This window comes from Capricornis sumatraensis, chromosome 2 (assembly GCF_032405125.1).
Source record: "Capricornis sumatraensis isolate serow.1 chromosome 2, serow.2, whole genome shotgun sequence".
NCBI classification, from domain to species: Eukaryota; Metazoa; Chordata; class Mammalia; order Artiodactyla; family Bovidae; genus Capricornis; species Capricornis sumatraensis.
The window spans coordinates 90,571,246-90,587,458 of NC_091070.1; positions in this window are offsets into that span (position 1 = coordinate 90,571,246).

Below are 16,213 nucleotides of genomic sequence, written 5' to 3' on the forward strand. Positions count from 1 at the left end.
GGCGCAGTCTTACACATTTTCAAGACAAAGGATTATACATCAGAATGACACACTGACATTTTACATAGAGTTTACCAAAGATACATCATCCAGATAAACTTGTGCTAAGCAAGCAACAGGTCACCATGATCCTTTACAGAGCTAGGAAAGGAAAAATTAGTCTTCTAAGGAGTTACACTGACGTCATCAGAAGAAGTCAAAAGAACTCATTGATCTTAATGATCTGACAGGGATTCCTGGCTTTGATTAGTGGTTAATGTCAAATGAAGATACACATCACACATAAGGGAGCAGTGAATACAGACAGGGAATATGTTATGCTAAATTTTCTTGTCTTGCCTTAAAACTTATATTTTCTCCCATCAGTTCTATTTTTAATTTTGTAAGGAGCCACTGTACTCTTGTCCTTAATGGCTGTGCCATTATACATTCTTGCCAAGAGTGTGCAAGTGTTCCAATTTCACCACATTCTCACCAACACTTGCTATTTCTAGTGGGTATGAGTTGACATCTCATTGTGGCTTTTGTTTGCTTTTCCTTAAAGTGGTGTTGAGCATCTTTTTATATGCTTGTTGGCCATTTCTATATCTTCTTTGGAGACATGTCTATTCAAGTCATTTATCCATTTTTTTAATCAGACTTTTAAAACGTGTTGAGTTGTAGGAATTCTTTATATATTCTGGCTATTAGCCCTATTCAGGTATATGAAAATTGTCTCATTCCTTGTTGTTATTGTTTAGTTGTTAAGTCATGTCTGACTCTTTTGCAACCCCATGGACTGTAGCCCACTAGGCTTCTTTATCCATGGGATTCCCCAGGCAAGAATACTGGAGTGGGTTGTCATTTCCTTCTCCAGGGTATCTTCCTGACACAGGGATCGAACCCACATCACCTGCATTTACAGGCGGATTCTTTACCACTGAGCCACCAGGGAAGCCCTCTCATTCCTTAGTTTGTCTTTTTTCCTGACTCTCTTGTTTGCTTCTAAAATACTGGGCTGAGAGTGATTTAATGGTTTGTGAAGGTCACACATATCTTTGTTGGAGCCTTTATTGGACTTGAACATGGGTCCTTACTCTTTCCCTAACCTCCTTTTTTCACTATCTCACCCCACTCTCTATCATTTGGTCATATCAACATTAACAGTAGTTTGTCCTATGGCAATCGATACTGTATAGGCAAAGAACCAAGCAACAGAATTTTAACTGGTCCTTTGGATGACCCAGCCTCTAGTGATCCTCTCCCATTATCCACTGGTGATGCTTATAGAGATATAGAATATAGCTGGGTGCCTTTAGTTACATTAATTAGCTAATTAATTAAATTTGTTTTCAGCATCATATCTTCCTTAAAATGTTCTATTCTGTTCCTTAAAAATGTTTCTAAGAATCAGAACATGTTCTTCAAAGGCTATTTATTCACTTTAACAACTGCTCACTATTTCATGGTGATGACAGCCAATAGGTTTTTCTCCCATATTTTAAAGAAGAGACTAATTAGATGGAGTGAGCTTCTGTGCTCTCCAAATTAATCCCAAAGCGCTAATGCTAATAGATTCAGACCATTGCCTTGTATGGTGCTTGACACAAAATAGGCCTCTGATAAATATTTGTCAAATAAATGTCATGATGCTACGATGAAGGGAGAGGATTTGCAGGGAAAGCTGGTTCAATTGTTTGATTTAGCAGGGGAGACTAAGCAGCATTTTCCACATTATAGCCTCTGTGGAAATTGATTTTATTGGTCTCATTCTTCGTGTCTGAGGCTTTGGGATGCAGCATCCTTGGGAGGAGACGGGGATAAATCTCTCCAAAAGAATGGACACGGCTAGTGTAAGCAGCCTTTCTGGTTGGGTGTTGAAGGGAGCCAAGATTTGGGCTCTTTTGATCAAAGCAACTTGCTTCCCCACTCTACTGTGGGAGGCTCTGAAAAGGAGTTCTTCAAACAACAGGAAACTATTTGGCCTTTCAACATCATTTCTTTTCAACAGTGACCCTTGAGTAAATCACTGAGCTTTCCTGGGCTTCAGCTTCCTCTCATCAACAACAGTAGAGTCAAACCAGAAGAGTTATTCTCCCTGGGCTCTAAGATGTTATATTTCTATTTTCATTGGAAAGAAAATCTGGAAAAATAAATTGAGCAGATTAAGAGTTATATGTACACACTCTATTTTAAATCAGATCCTCACAGTCATTAAAGTTAATGGAAAACTTGAATAGATTTCCCCCCTCTTTTTAGTTTTGACTTCAATCATTATCTCTAACTTGAAATTTCACTTTACAACCTCAATTAGAAAGAAAGCTGAGTGCTGAAGAATTGATGCTTTTGAACTGTGGTGTTGGAGAAGACTCTTGAGAGTCCCTTGGACTGCAAGAAGAGCCAACCAGTCCATCCTAAAGGAAATCAGTCCCGAATATCCAGTGGAAGGACTGATGTTGAAGCTGAAACTCCAATACTTTGACCACCTGATGCGAAGAAGTGACACATCTGAAAAGATCCTGATGCTGGGAAAGATTGAAGGTAGGAGGAGAAGAGGGCAAAAGAGGGTGAGGTGGTTGGATGGCATTACCGACTCAATGGACATGAGTTTGAGCAAAATCTGGGAACTGGTGATGGACAGGGAGGCCTGGTGTGCTGCAGTTCATGGGGTTTCAAAGAGTTGGACATGACTGAGTGACGGAACTGAACTGAACTGAACCTCTATTATGCAGTAAGCATGATATATATATCATATGTATGGTTAGATTCTCATGTGAGAGTACCATAAAGATTTTTTATTGCTGTTTTTCAGTCACTAAGTCATGTCTGACTGTTTGTGACCTCATGGACTGCAGCGTACCAGGCTTCCCTGTCCTTTGCTATCTCCCAGAGTTTGTTCAAATTCATGGCCATTGAGTTAGTGATGCTATCTAACCATCTCATCCTCTGCTGCCCCCTTCTCCTTTCACCCTCAATCTTTCCCAGCATCAGGGTGTTTTCCAATGAGTTGTATCTATTTCTAGTCCACTGAATATTTGATTTCTCTTGGTTAATGTGGTCATGTTATCTGGCTGCCTACCAATCTTTGACTATCTTTCCTATGTTTGGGGGTAATTTCTCATTCTAGAAGTCTTGCCTCCTCAAGTTAACCACCCCCCACCAATTCACTTTCCCAGCTTACCTGACTGCTAGGATTAGCAGGCCCATGACTGAGGCCCTGCTAATCAGATACATCAGCTTGAGAGTATGAGTGAGAAGCAATGGGTGTATTGAAGCAGGCATCATGTAGACCCCTTATATGAAATGAGTGTGGCCAAAGCAGCAGTGATAGAGGGAGGTGGTCCTCATATTTAGTGTCAGCAGTGGGCTCACCCATGGACTGGTTTGAATGTTCCTTGTTAAGATCAATCTGACTCTAGTCCTCCTGAAGGTTCTTTGAACTTCTGAATAGTCTTTAATAAACCTTTCCCTGCTTCAACTTGATAGAATGGGTTCTGTTGCTGGCGCACCAGAACACTGGCTGATAATAGAATTTATTTCTAAGATAATCTCTCATGTGTCCAGGGTTTAAATATTTACTTTCCAAGGCAAAAAATAATCTTTAAATTATCTGTTCTTAAACTCAATTTTTTAAGTTCATAAAATAATATAACTGTTCTTTTTCCCTGTTGCTATATGTGTAATGTTGGGGTGTCTATTTGATGTTTCTCTTTGTTCTTGAGGTAGGATTATATTGGTGTAAACTTCCCTCTTAGAACTGCTTTTGCTACATCCCATAGGTTTTGAGTCATTGTGTTTTCATTGTCATTTCTAGGAATTTTTTGATTTGCCCTTTCATATTTTTAGTAACCTGTTGGTTATTTAGAAACACATTGTTTAATCTCCATGTGTTCATGGTGTTTTTTTTTTTTTTACAGTTTTTCCCCTGAAATTGACATCTAGTCTCATAGCATTTTTGTCTGAAAATATGCTTGATATGATTTCAATTTTCTTAATTTTCCAAAGCTTGATTTGTGACTCAAGATGTGATCTATCCTGGAGAATGTTCCATGTTCATTTGAGAAGAAAGTGTTATTTTTCTGTGTTTGGATGGACTGTTGTGAAGATATCAGTTAGGTTCATCTGATCTAATGTGTCATTTAAGGCTTGTGTTTCCTTATGAATTTTCTATTTTGATTATCTGTCTATTGGTGTAAATGGGGTGTTAAAGTCCCCTCCTATTATTTTGTTACTGTTGATTTCCCTTTTTATGTCTGTTAGTGTTTGCCTTATGTATTGAGGTACCCCAGTGTTGGTTGAATAAATATTTACAATTGTTGTGTCTTTTTGGATTGATCCCTTGATCATTATGTACTGTCCTCCCTTATCTCTTGTAATCTTGTTTTTTTCTAAAGAAGACACACATATGGCTAGTAAACACATGAAAATGCTCAACATCACTTATTATTAGAGAAATACAATGAGGTATCATCTCACACCTGTCAGAGTGGCCATCATCAAAAAAAGTCTACAAACAATAAATGCTGGAGAGGATGTGGAGAAAATGGAACCCTCTTATACTGTTGGTGGGAATGTAAATTGATACAGCCACTATGGAGAACAGTATGGAGATTTCTTAAAAAATTAATAATAAAGCTACCATAAGACCCAGCAATTTAAACTGGGCATATAGCCTTACAAAATCACAATTCTGGAAGACCCATGTACCCCACTGTTCATTGCAGCACTATTTACAACAGCCAGGACATGGAAGCAACCTAGATGTCCATTAATAGATGAATGGATTAAGAAGTTGTGGTATATGTATATATACACACACACAATGGAATATCACTCAGCCATAGAAAGGAACAAATCTGAGTCAGTTCTAGTGAAGTGGATGAACATGAACTGTTATACAGAGTTAAGTATGGGTCAAAAGAGAAAAATAAATATGATATATTACATATATATGGAGTCTAGAAAAATGGTACCATTTGCAGGGCAGCACTAGAGACACAGACATGGAGAACAGACCCGTGGATACAGCGGGGGAGGAAAGGGTGGGACAAATTGGGAGAGTAGCGTTGAAACATATACACCATGTGTAAAAATAGATACCAAGTGAGAATTTGCAGTATGATGCAGGGAGCTCAGTCGGGTGCTCTGTGATGGCCTAGAGGGGTGGGATGGGGTGGGAGGTGGGAGGGAGCTTCAAGAGGGAGGGGATACCCATGTATACCTAAGGCTGATTCATGATGATGTATGGCAGAAACCAATACAACACTGTAAAGCAATGATCTCCCAATTAAAAATAAATTTTAAAAATATGATGCTTTAGTATCAGTTTTTTATTCATTTAGCAAATCTTGTGCTCAGAGCTAAAAAGGATATGGGTGATTAGTAAGTCACAAGCCCTATCTTTGAAGGCTCACATCTGTTTCAAAGCTGAGCCTCTGTTGCTGGATGACTTAATAATTATGAGAATGCATAACATTAATGAGCACTTACACTGCTCCAGGCACACATGTTAACTCATTGAATTGTCCCAGTAACTCTATAAGTAAGTACAGCTCTTATTCCTACAGATGAGGAGAACAAGGAATGTCTCTAAGCTGAGCCACTTGTTCAAGGCCAGATACGCAGCAGAACTGAGATTCAGACTCAGGTGGTCTGTCCCCAGACCGCACATCCTTAACAACACTCCATGGCAATAAGCTTGTGCTACTGTGAGACTTTCAATTTAGATAATATTGTTAATGTTTATCATGTTTAAAACTGCTTCCCTCATTATAAAAGTGAGAATCATCCATCACGATTAGAGCAGGAAAGAGTAAGGACTCCTCCCCCGACCTCTTTTTCTTAAAGATAAAATTGAGCCCCCAGATGGGCGATAATCTTTCCTTCAGTTTCCGTGGGTACAGCTAAGAGGAATCAGAACTTTCAAAAAGATGATTTAAATCTTATACCTCTCTTTCCTTGCTCTGACATCTTTGTGGTTTATTCTCAATGCAGCAACCAAAGTAATCCCATTCTCTCTTGGTTCAAAACTCTTCTGTGTCCTCTCATACGATTCAGAGTAAAAGCCAAAATCTTTGTTAAGACTGCCAAGTCCTGACATAATGAGACTTTCCTAACTTCCAGATCTCAGCTCCTGTGACTTTCTCATTGTGTCTCCCGGTTCCTCGGCTGTTCCTCGAAAATGTGGGGCAAGCTGGCTACCTTGGGCTTTGACCTCTTTGGACTTCTCCAAGATATCCATGTGTTGCCGTCCTTATCTCCTCTAAGTTTTTTTCTTGAAAATAACCTTTTGAGTAAGGGGTCTCTCTATTTAAAATTTCAATCTGACCAGGCTCTAGAATGACCAACTTTAGCCTAGGAGAGAGGGGTTTCCCAGGACGCAGGACGTTCAGTGCTAAAACTGGGTTTGTCCCAGGCCAGCCAGGCCAGTTAATCACACTGTGAATTTCTAGAACAGTGTCTGACTTATAGCAGCCTTAATAAATATTTATTGAAGAAAATGAATGAATGAATGAATGAATAAGTAGGTAAGAGAAACATGTACTTTTAGAAGGGAGTGAAAAGGATTATTTATTGCCCTTGAAGTCAGAAAATATAGGTATATCTGTTCATCATAGCCATGTTTAAGGCTTCTTGAGCATGGAAAGAAGCCCGCATTTCATGAATGGGGAACCAATATTTCTTAATCTACTAAACAGAAAGATTTATCATTTTGCTGTTACCAAAAGTAGTTTGTGATCGTGTGTTCCACACTCATCTTCTCCAGAAACAGTTAAAATGGCTACATTGGCTTTACTTTTTTATAGACTTCAAAATGGTTTCCACATTTTAAAAAATATTTATGTATTGCCTTTTGGGTGCTCTGGGTCTTCATTTCTGTGCGTGGGTTTTCTCTAGCTGCAGGGAGTAGGAGCTGTTCTCTAGTAGCAGTGTGCAGGCTTCTCATTGCAGTGGCTTCTCTTGTTGTGCAGCACGGGCTCTAGAGGCTTGCCGGCTTCAGTAGTTGTGGCGCAGGGGCTCCGTAGTCGAGACTCGCGGGCTCCAGAGCACAGCCTCCATAGTTGTGGCGCACAGGCTTAGTTGCTCCCTGTCATGTGGGATGCTCCCAGATTAGGGATTGAACCAGTGTCCCCTTCATTGGCAGGTGGATTCCTAACCACTGGACTGCCAGGGAAGTCCTGGTTTCCACATTTTAAATGGCAACGGTGTATTTTTATAGGTGCAGCTTTTTCCCATTGGTAATGGTCCTGAGTGCAAACTGCCCCCTCTACCCTAACACTTCTTCTAGCTAGCTACTCCAGCCAGAACCTGCCTGGGGTTGCTTCCTGAGCCATTCTACTTGTATAATGTGCTGTTTAAATCCCCAATGCCTCTTATTTTCTTGTGCCAGTCTCTCCAACACCAGCTTCTTCAAAGGAACACAATCTGATGCTGGTCTGTCATATACCAAGTACTTGCTCCTCAAAATATTTTTGGCGAAGTGAAATGAAATTTGCTCAGTCATGTCCAACTCTTTGTGACCCCGTGGACTGTAGAGTTCTAATAATTCTGTATTAGACTGTATAGTTCCAATAAAATTCTCCAGGCCAGAATACTGCAGTGGGTAGCCTTTCCCTTCTCTAGAGGATCTTCCCAACCCAGGGACTGAATCCAGGTCTCCTTCATTGCAGGCCGATTCTTTACCAGCTGAGCCACCAGGGAAGCCCAGGAATACTGGAGTGGGTAGCCTATCTCCTCTCCAGTGGATCTTCCCGACCCAGGAATTGAACCAGGGTCTCTTGCATCGCAGGCGGATTCTTTACCGACTGAGCTACCAGGGAAGAGAACTCAGCAAAGCAATATAAAGACAGTGACTTACTCATCTTTGCATCCCTTGACCCTAGCATGGTTTGTACATTCGCTCGCCCACTCATTCATTCATTCCACGTATCTTTTTTCAGTTCTACAATATGTCAGGTACTGGGAATACATCAATTAACAAGACATCTTCTCTGCCCCCTCTAGTGGGGATAGGTAAGCAAACAGAAATGATCAGCAGAGTGTTAAAACTACATTGTACTTATTCATGATAAATATAGGGTACTACAGAAGCACATAGAAGCAGGGGCCAGTAACTATCAGAAGTCAAGTACTAGGAAACGTTTAACAAATGGATGAGTGAGTGATTGGTGAATGAATGAATGAATATAACTGGTATGGGAACACAGAATCTTCAAGGTGAATAGTCACCATCACATGGAAAGATGCTTCTCCAATTTCAGTATTTTGAAAAGGTCAGCTCACATGAATCCATATCATGAAAAATACAACTTTTATTTCCCCCTCTCTCCTCTTCTCTCCTTTCTCTTCTGACCAAATATCAGAATGGAATGACATGTGATTGTCAGAATGCCAGCAATGCCCGAGTCAGCAGGCCCCCATCTATTTAGCTCAAGACTCTAATTAAACTCTGATGTCAGGCAAAATTGCACCCTTCTGAAACTCTTTTCAGGGTTTTCATTATTGATTAGACAGAATATCTGCTCGTCTTCAAGGCAGCAGGCTGTACAGCCAAAAGGAGTTGCTTAACTTTGCTTGCGATTTTGCTCTAGGGTATCAAATTCCGGCTGTGTTCACTGCAAAGCAGGAATTGTTTTTCCAGCTGAACTTCGCCTCTTAGCTTCAGCACATCTCTTCGATCCCCTGTGATTGTTTCCATGCCAGATATTTGCAGGTCGGCATTGCTGATTCTACACACAGCACAGCAGGGTTTATCCAAGGGCCATCTACGGTTCCTGGTAACTCCCCAGTAAGGTAAACATCTGCTGTGGAACTGGAAAGAGCTGGTTCAAACCAGTTGTTCTTAGTTCCACTGATCATTTTTAACTTTTTACAATGAACTTTTCTTAATTTCCCTGTACCAAGTCTGAACCTGTAAGAATTTTGCTTTTGAAGAAAAGCCTCATTTTTTCTAATTTTAAAAGTTGCTTTTGATTGGAGAATAATTGCTTTAAAATATTGTGTTGGCTTCTGCCATAAAACGTCGTGAATCAGCCACAAGTACACATATGTCTGCTCCCTCCTCAACCTTCCCTGCCCCCGCACCCCATCCCTCCCCTCTAGGTTGTCACAGAGCACTGGGCGGAGCTCCCTGTGCCCGTACAGCAGCTTCCCACTGGCTCTCTGTCTTACACACGGTAGCGTATATATGTCAATGCTGTTCTCTCAATTCAGCCCACCATCTCCTTCTCCCGCTGTGTCCAAAGTCTGTTCTCTATGTCTGTGTCGCTCTTCCTCATTTCTATATGTTAAAATAATTAAAGTGAATTATAAATAGTAATTTAATATTTTAGAATGTATCAAAAATTTCATATGCATCTTTGAAAAGTAAGGACAAAATTAATTCAGATTCCTTAATACCCAGTCCATATTAAATTTTACCCAATTTGTACCTAATAGGCCTTTTATCGTATGCTTGTCAAATCTAGGATCCAATCCAGAACTATGTTGCATTGGTTTGTTTTGTACACGTGTGTGTGTCAGTTGCTCAGTCATGCCCAATTCTTTGTGACCCCACGGACTGTAGCTGGCCAGGCTCCTCTGTCCGTGGGATTCTCCGGGCAAAAATACCGGAGTGGATTGCCATTCCCTTCTCCAGGGGATAATCCCAACCCAGGGATAGAACCTGGGTCTCCTACACTGCAGGCAGATTCTTTACCATCTGAGCCACCAGAGAAGCCCTTTATACATGTCAGCTTTCCCAATACACTGACCTGTGGAATGGACCAGGCCAGCTGTCCTGTAGAATACATGATTCACCTGATTGCTTCCTTGCGGTATTATTTACCTTGTTCCTAATCATCTATATTTTCTCTAAATTGGAAGTGAGATCTAAAGGCCTGATTAAAGTCCAGTCAGGCACCCTTGGCTGGTACATCATTGATGATATAATGTTTCTCATTCTGTATCATGACAGGAATCTCATAATAACTGTTTTTCCCTCTTGCAATCAGAAATCTTGATATAAACTTTAAGATTATAAAAAAATAATTTTTTATTTCATTGGAAAAATAGTAACTACCCATATTAACATATTGGAACACTAAAAATGGTATCAGAGAAAAAAGAAGTCTTCTTCTACACTAAACTTTCAATCACAAGTTTCCCTTTCCTAAGAGGGAAGGAGTCCTCCCAGAAATATTCTACACACACGTAATGGGAGCATATTTTCACTTAGAACTTATCTTGGGGATCCTTCCATTTCCATACATGTTGAGCTCATGTATTCTTTTTCTTTTTAATTTTTGAATATTTTTTTAATCGAAGTATAGTTGATTTACAGAGTTGTGTTACTTTCAGATACACAGCAAAGTGATTCAATTATACACATGTATATATGCATATATATACATATATATTCTTTTTCAGATTCTTTTCCATTATAGATAATTACAAGATAAGTGCAAGATATTGAATGTAGTTCCCTGCGCTATCCAGTAGATTCTTCTTGTTTATTTTATATATAATATTGTGTGTATATTAATCCCAAACTCCAAATTTATTCTTCCCCAGTTCCCCTTTGATAACCACACTTGTTTTCTATTTCTATTTTGTAAATAAGTTCATTTGTACCATTTTTTAAGACACTACATATAAGTAATATCATATGATATCACAGCATGTATTCTTTTGAATGACTCCATGGTCATTATCCTGTACATGGTCCATAAATCATGTAACTAGTATTTCATTGATGGATATTTCTGTGATTTCCAGACTTGTGTGACTAAGTAAGTGAAAGTCGCTCAGTCGTGTCCAGCTCTTTGTGACTCCATGAACTGTACAGTCCATAGAATTCTCCAGGCCAGAATACTGGAATAGGTAGCCCTTCCCTTTTCCAGGGGATTTTCCCAACCCAGGGATCGAACCCAGATCTCCCACACTGCAGGCAGACTTTTTACCAGCTGACGCACAAGGGAAGCCCTTCCAGGCTTATGTGTTTTTGCACAAATATGAAAATAATAGTAGGTTACATTCTTAGAAATGACATCGCTCATCAAAGGGTCTCAGTTCAGTTCAGTTTGTTGCTCAGTCATGTCTGACTCTTTGCCACCCCATGAATCGCAGCACACCAGGCCTCCCTGTCCTTCACCAACTCCTGGAGTCCACCCAAACCCATGTCCATTGAGTTGGTGATGCCATCCAGCCATCTCATCCTCTGTCATCCTCTTCTCCTCCTGCCTTCAATCTTTCCCAGCATCAGGGTCTTTTCAAATGAGTCAGCTCTTCGCATCAGGTGGCCAAAGTATTGGAGTTTCAGCTTCAACATCAATCCTTCCAATGAACACCCAGGACTGATCTCCTTTAGGATGGACTGGTTGGATCTCCTTGCAGTCCAAGGGACTCTCAAGAGTCTTCTACAACAGCACAGTTCAAAAGCATCAATTCTTTGGCACTCAGCTTTCTTTATAGTCCAACTCTCACATCCATACATGACTACTGGAAAAACCATAGCTATGACTAGGACAGACCTTTGTTGGCAAAGCAATGTATCTGTATATGCTGTCTAGGTTGGTCATAGCTTTTCTTCCAAGGAGCAAGCATCTTTTAATTTCATGGCTGTAGTCACCATCTGCAGTGATTTTGGAGCCCATAAAAATAAAGTCTCTCACTGTTTCCATCGTTTCCCCATCTATTTGTCATGAAGTGATGGGACCGGATGCCATGATCTTTGTTTTCTGAATGTTGAGCTTTAAGCCAACTTTTTCACTCTCCTCTTTCACTTTCATCAAGAGGCCCTTTAGTTCTTCTTCACTTTCTGCCATAAGGGTTTCTGTCATCTGCATATCTGAGGTTATTGATATTTCTCCCAGCATTCTTGATCCCAGCTTGTGCTTCCTCCAGCCCAGCGTTTCTCATGATGTACTCTGCATATAAGTTAAATAAGCAGGGTGACAATATACAGCCTTGAAGTACTCCTTTTTCTATTTGGAACCAGTCTGTTGTTCCATGTCCAGTTCTAACTGTTGCTTCCTGACCTGCATACAGGTTTCTCAAGAGGCAGGTCAGGTGGTCTGGTATTCCCATCTCTTGAAGAATTTTCCACAGTTTGTTGTGATCCACACAGTCAAAGGCTTGGCATAGTTAATAAAGCAGAAATAGATGTTTTTCTGGAACTCTCTTGCTTTTCCGATGATCCAGCAGATGTTGGCAATTTGATCTCTGGTTCCTCTGCCTTTTCTAAAACCAGCTTGAACATCTGGAAGTTCGTGGTTCACATATTGCTGAAGGCTGGCTTAGAGAATTTTGAGCATTACTTAACTAGCGTGTAAGATGAATGCAGTTGTGCGGTAGTTTGAGCATTCTTTGGCAATGCCTTTCTTTGGGATTGGAATGAAAACTGACCTTTTCCGGTCCTGTGGCCACTGCTGAGTTTTCCAAATTTGCTGGCATCTTGAGTGCTACACTTTCACAGCATCATCTTTCAGGATTTGAAATAGCTCCACTGGAATTCCATCACCTCCACTAGCTTTTTGTAGTGATGCTTCCTAAGGCCCACTTGACTTCATATTCCAGGATGTCTGGCTCTAGATGAGTGATCACACCATCATGATTATCTGGGTCATCAAGCTCTTTTTTGTACAGTTCTTCTGTGTGTTCTCGCCACCTCTTCTTAATATCTTCTCCTTCTGTTAGGTCCCTACGATTTCTGTCCTTTATCGAGCCCATCTTTGCATGAAATGTTCCCTTGGTGTCTCTAATTTTCTTGAAGAGATCTCTAGTCTTTCCCATTTTATTGTTTTCCTCTATTTCTTTGCTTTGATCGCTGAGGAAGGCTTTCTTATCTCTCCTTGCTATTCTTTGGAACTCTGCATTCAAATGGGTATATCTTTCCTTTTCTCCTTTGCTCTTCGCTTCTCTTCTTTCCACAGCTATTTGTAAGGCCTCCTCAGACAGCCATTTTGCTTTTTTGCATTTCTTTTTCTTGGGGATAGTCTTGATCCCTGTCTCCTGTACAATGTCACGAACCTCCATCCATAGTTCATCAGGCACTCTGTCTATCAGATCTAGTCCCTTAAATCTATTTCTCACTTCCGCTGTATATAGTCATAAGGGATTTGATTTAGGTCATACCTGAATGGTCTAGTGGCTGAAATTCTAAATTTAGATAGATATGGCCAAATTATTTTACAAATAGTTCCTACAAGTTTACAATAGAGATGTGTATGATAATATCTTTTCCTTTACATCCTCATCAATGCCAAGTATTATCAAAAGTTTTGTTTTTGTTAATATAGAGGAAAAAATGGCTTATTCCTTTCATATGCATTTACCTAATTTTGAATGTGTTGCATATCTTTTCCTATATTTAATAGGTTTAGGAAATCTTTTTTTCTAATTTACAGGTTAAGGAAAATATCCTTTGTTATATCAACTGTATGTAAATATTTGTGGCAGGATATTGGATTGCCTTATATACAATAACAATTTATAGATTAAAAATAAAAAATTATTGTTCTTTCCCCCATCTTTTTCCTGCAATGGAAAGATGAAGAGCAAATACATTCCACACTTCCAATAAGGGTGCCTTTTAGGAATGTGGACCTTGTTTCTCCATTATATTTTGTCTAATATACTCTTATATCGACAGAGCAAGAGGGAAAGAGGTTTTCCAGAAAATCTTAAAAGATTATAGACATTGGAGAATGTAGAGAGGAGATGAGATGAGCTGCATGTGGGCTATGGGAGCTGAGAGTTAACTCCCAGAAGTTTCCCAAGAAAGGAGAGGCCCTGCTGCCTAGGAAGGAAAGAGTTAAGTTGGGCCCAGGAGGTACCACATTAAGGGATACTGTGTCAGCACTCAGAAGTTGCCTGAATTCTCTGTCAGTGCCTGCAGACTCACTACCTCATATCATCACTACCAGGTGCCCTGTGCTTCCAGGGGCACCTACCTCACAGCATCAGGCAAGGGTGATGATGCTAGCACCGACGCCAAGGCTTTGCTTGGTCCCTAGCTGTGTACATTTCCCTGTCATAACACTTGTGTGCCCAAGAACCCAGGGTGGAATTCTGAAAGCCAACAACATAGGCAGCCCCTCACAGCATCTGCATGGATGGGAGGATGCTTGAACTAAGACAGCTCAAGACCCCTAACTGGAATCGTGGTTAAGCCCTTGTTACACATTATTCCCACTTGACTTTACCTTTGTTTAGAGTATTTCAGGTTTTGTGCACACATTAAAATTTTTTATATGGTGAAATTTATGTTTTTTAATTTTATTTTCTGGCTTTTCTTTTACAGATTTATGTTTCAAACTTTGATCAACCTTGAAATTGTTCCAAGAGATCCAATTTTTTCTTTCTAGGTGATTGATCAAATGTCCAATATTATTAAACAATCCGGCTTTTCCTGACTAAACTGAAATACCTCCTAACCAATCCAGTTTTTCCTTACTGATTATCCCTTTCTCTCTCTCTTTCTTTCTCTCTTTCACTCACTCACACACACACACACACACACACACACATATAGGCTTCCCAGGTTGTTTAGTGGTAAAGAATCTGCCTCCCAATGCAGGAGATGCAGGAGATGTGGGTTTGATCCCTGGGTCAGGAAGATCCCCTGGAGGAGGAAATGACAACCATTCCAGTATTCTTGCCTGGGAAATCCCATGGACAGAGGAGCCTAGCAGGTTATAGCCCATAGGGTCACAAAAGAATTGTAGGTGACATTCTATTATCTTTCAAAAAAAAACAAACTATGTTTTAAAAACAAATTCCATATATATATATATTTTTAATTTTTATGATTGATTTTGTTCTGTATTTTTATAATGTATTTTTGAGAGTCTAACCTCTATTCTAGGTTTTTAATCTTTGCTTTTTGGTATTTGCTATCACCTTTATGAATCTAATCTTCAGTACCCATTTTCATTTAGGGATTTGATTACTGGCTTGATTGCTCTCTCCCCTTTTGACTCTCCCTTTCCTCCTCCAGGTCACCTCTATCTCCTTCCTCCCTCTCTCTTCTCTACATAACTCTGTGAATCTCTCTGGGTGTTCCTGGCTGCAGAGAATTGCTTCACCATTAATTTAGGGGTTTTAATCTTCTGTGTGGTAAGGATGGAGAAGTCCTGAGGCTACTGTAAGAGAAGGACTGAAAGTCAGAGGCAGGAAGCTTAACTCCAAAACTTTAGAATATCAGAGAACTCCTGATTCCAGGAACATTAATAGACAAGAGCTCACCCAAAAGTCTCCATACCTTTGCTGAAACCAAGCTTCACTCGAGAGCCAACAAGTTCCAGCGCAAGATACACCACACTAATTCTCCAGCAAACAGGAACACAACCCTGAACATTATAAGATGGGCTGCCCAAAGCCATGCCAAACCCATAGACACCCCAAAACTCATCACTGAACACTTAATTGCACTCCAGAGAGAGGAAATTCAGCTCCACCCACCAGAACATAGACGCGAGCTCCCCCAACCAGGAAACCTTGACAAGCCACCAGTCCAACCCCACACACAGGGAGCAGACTCCACAGTTAAGAGGAACCACAAACTTCTAGCCTGCAGCAAGGGCATCCCAAACACAGTAATCTAAACAAAATGAAAAGGCATGGAAATATTCAGCAGGTGAAGGAACATGATAAAAACCCACCAAACCAAACAAAAGAGGAGGAGACAGGGAGTCTACCTGAAAAAGAATTCAGAATAATGATAGTAAAGATGGTCCAAAATCTTGAAAACAAAATGGAGTTACAGAAGAATAGACTAGAAACAAGGATTGAGAAGATGCAAGAAAGGTTTAACAAGGACCTAGGAGAAATAAAGAAGAGTCAATCAACAATGAATAATGCAAGAACTGAGACCAGACGCATTCTGGAGGGACCCAACAGTAGAATAATTGAGGCAGACGAGAGGGTAAGTGAGGTGGAAGATAGAATGGTGGAAATAAATGAAGCATAGAGGAAAAAAAGAAAAAAGAAAAGAAATGAGGACAACCTCAGAGACCACTGGGACAATGTTAAATGACCCAACATTCAAATCATGGGCGTCCTGGAAGAAGACAAAAAGAAAGGGCATGAGAAAATACTTGAGATAACAGTTGAAAACTTCCCTAAAACGGGGAGGGCAATAGCCACCCAAGTCCAAGAAACACAGAGAGTCCCAAACAGGATAAACCCAAGGTGAAACATCCCAAGACACATATTAATCAAACTAACAAAGATCAAACACAAAGAGCAAATATTA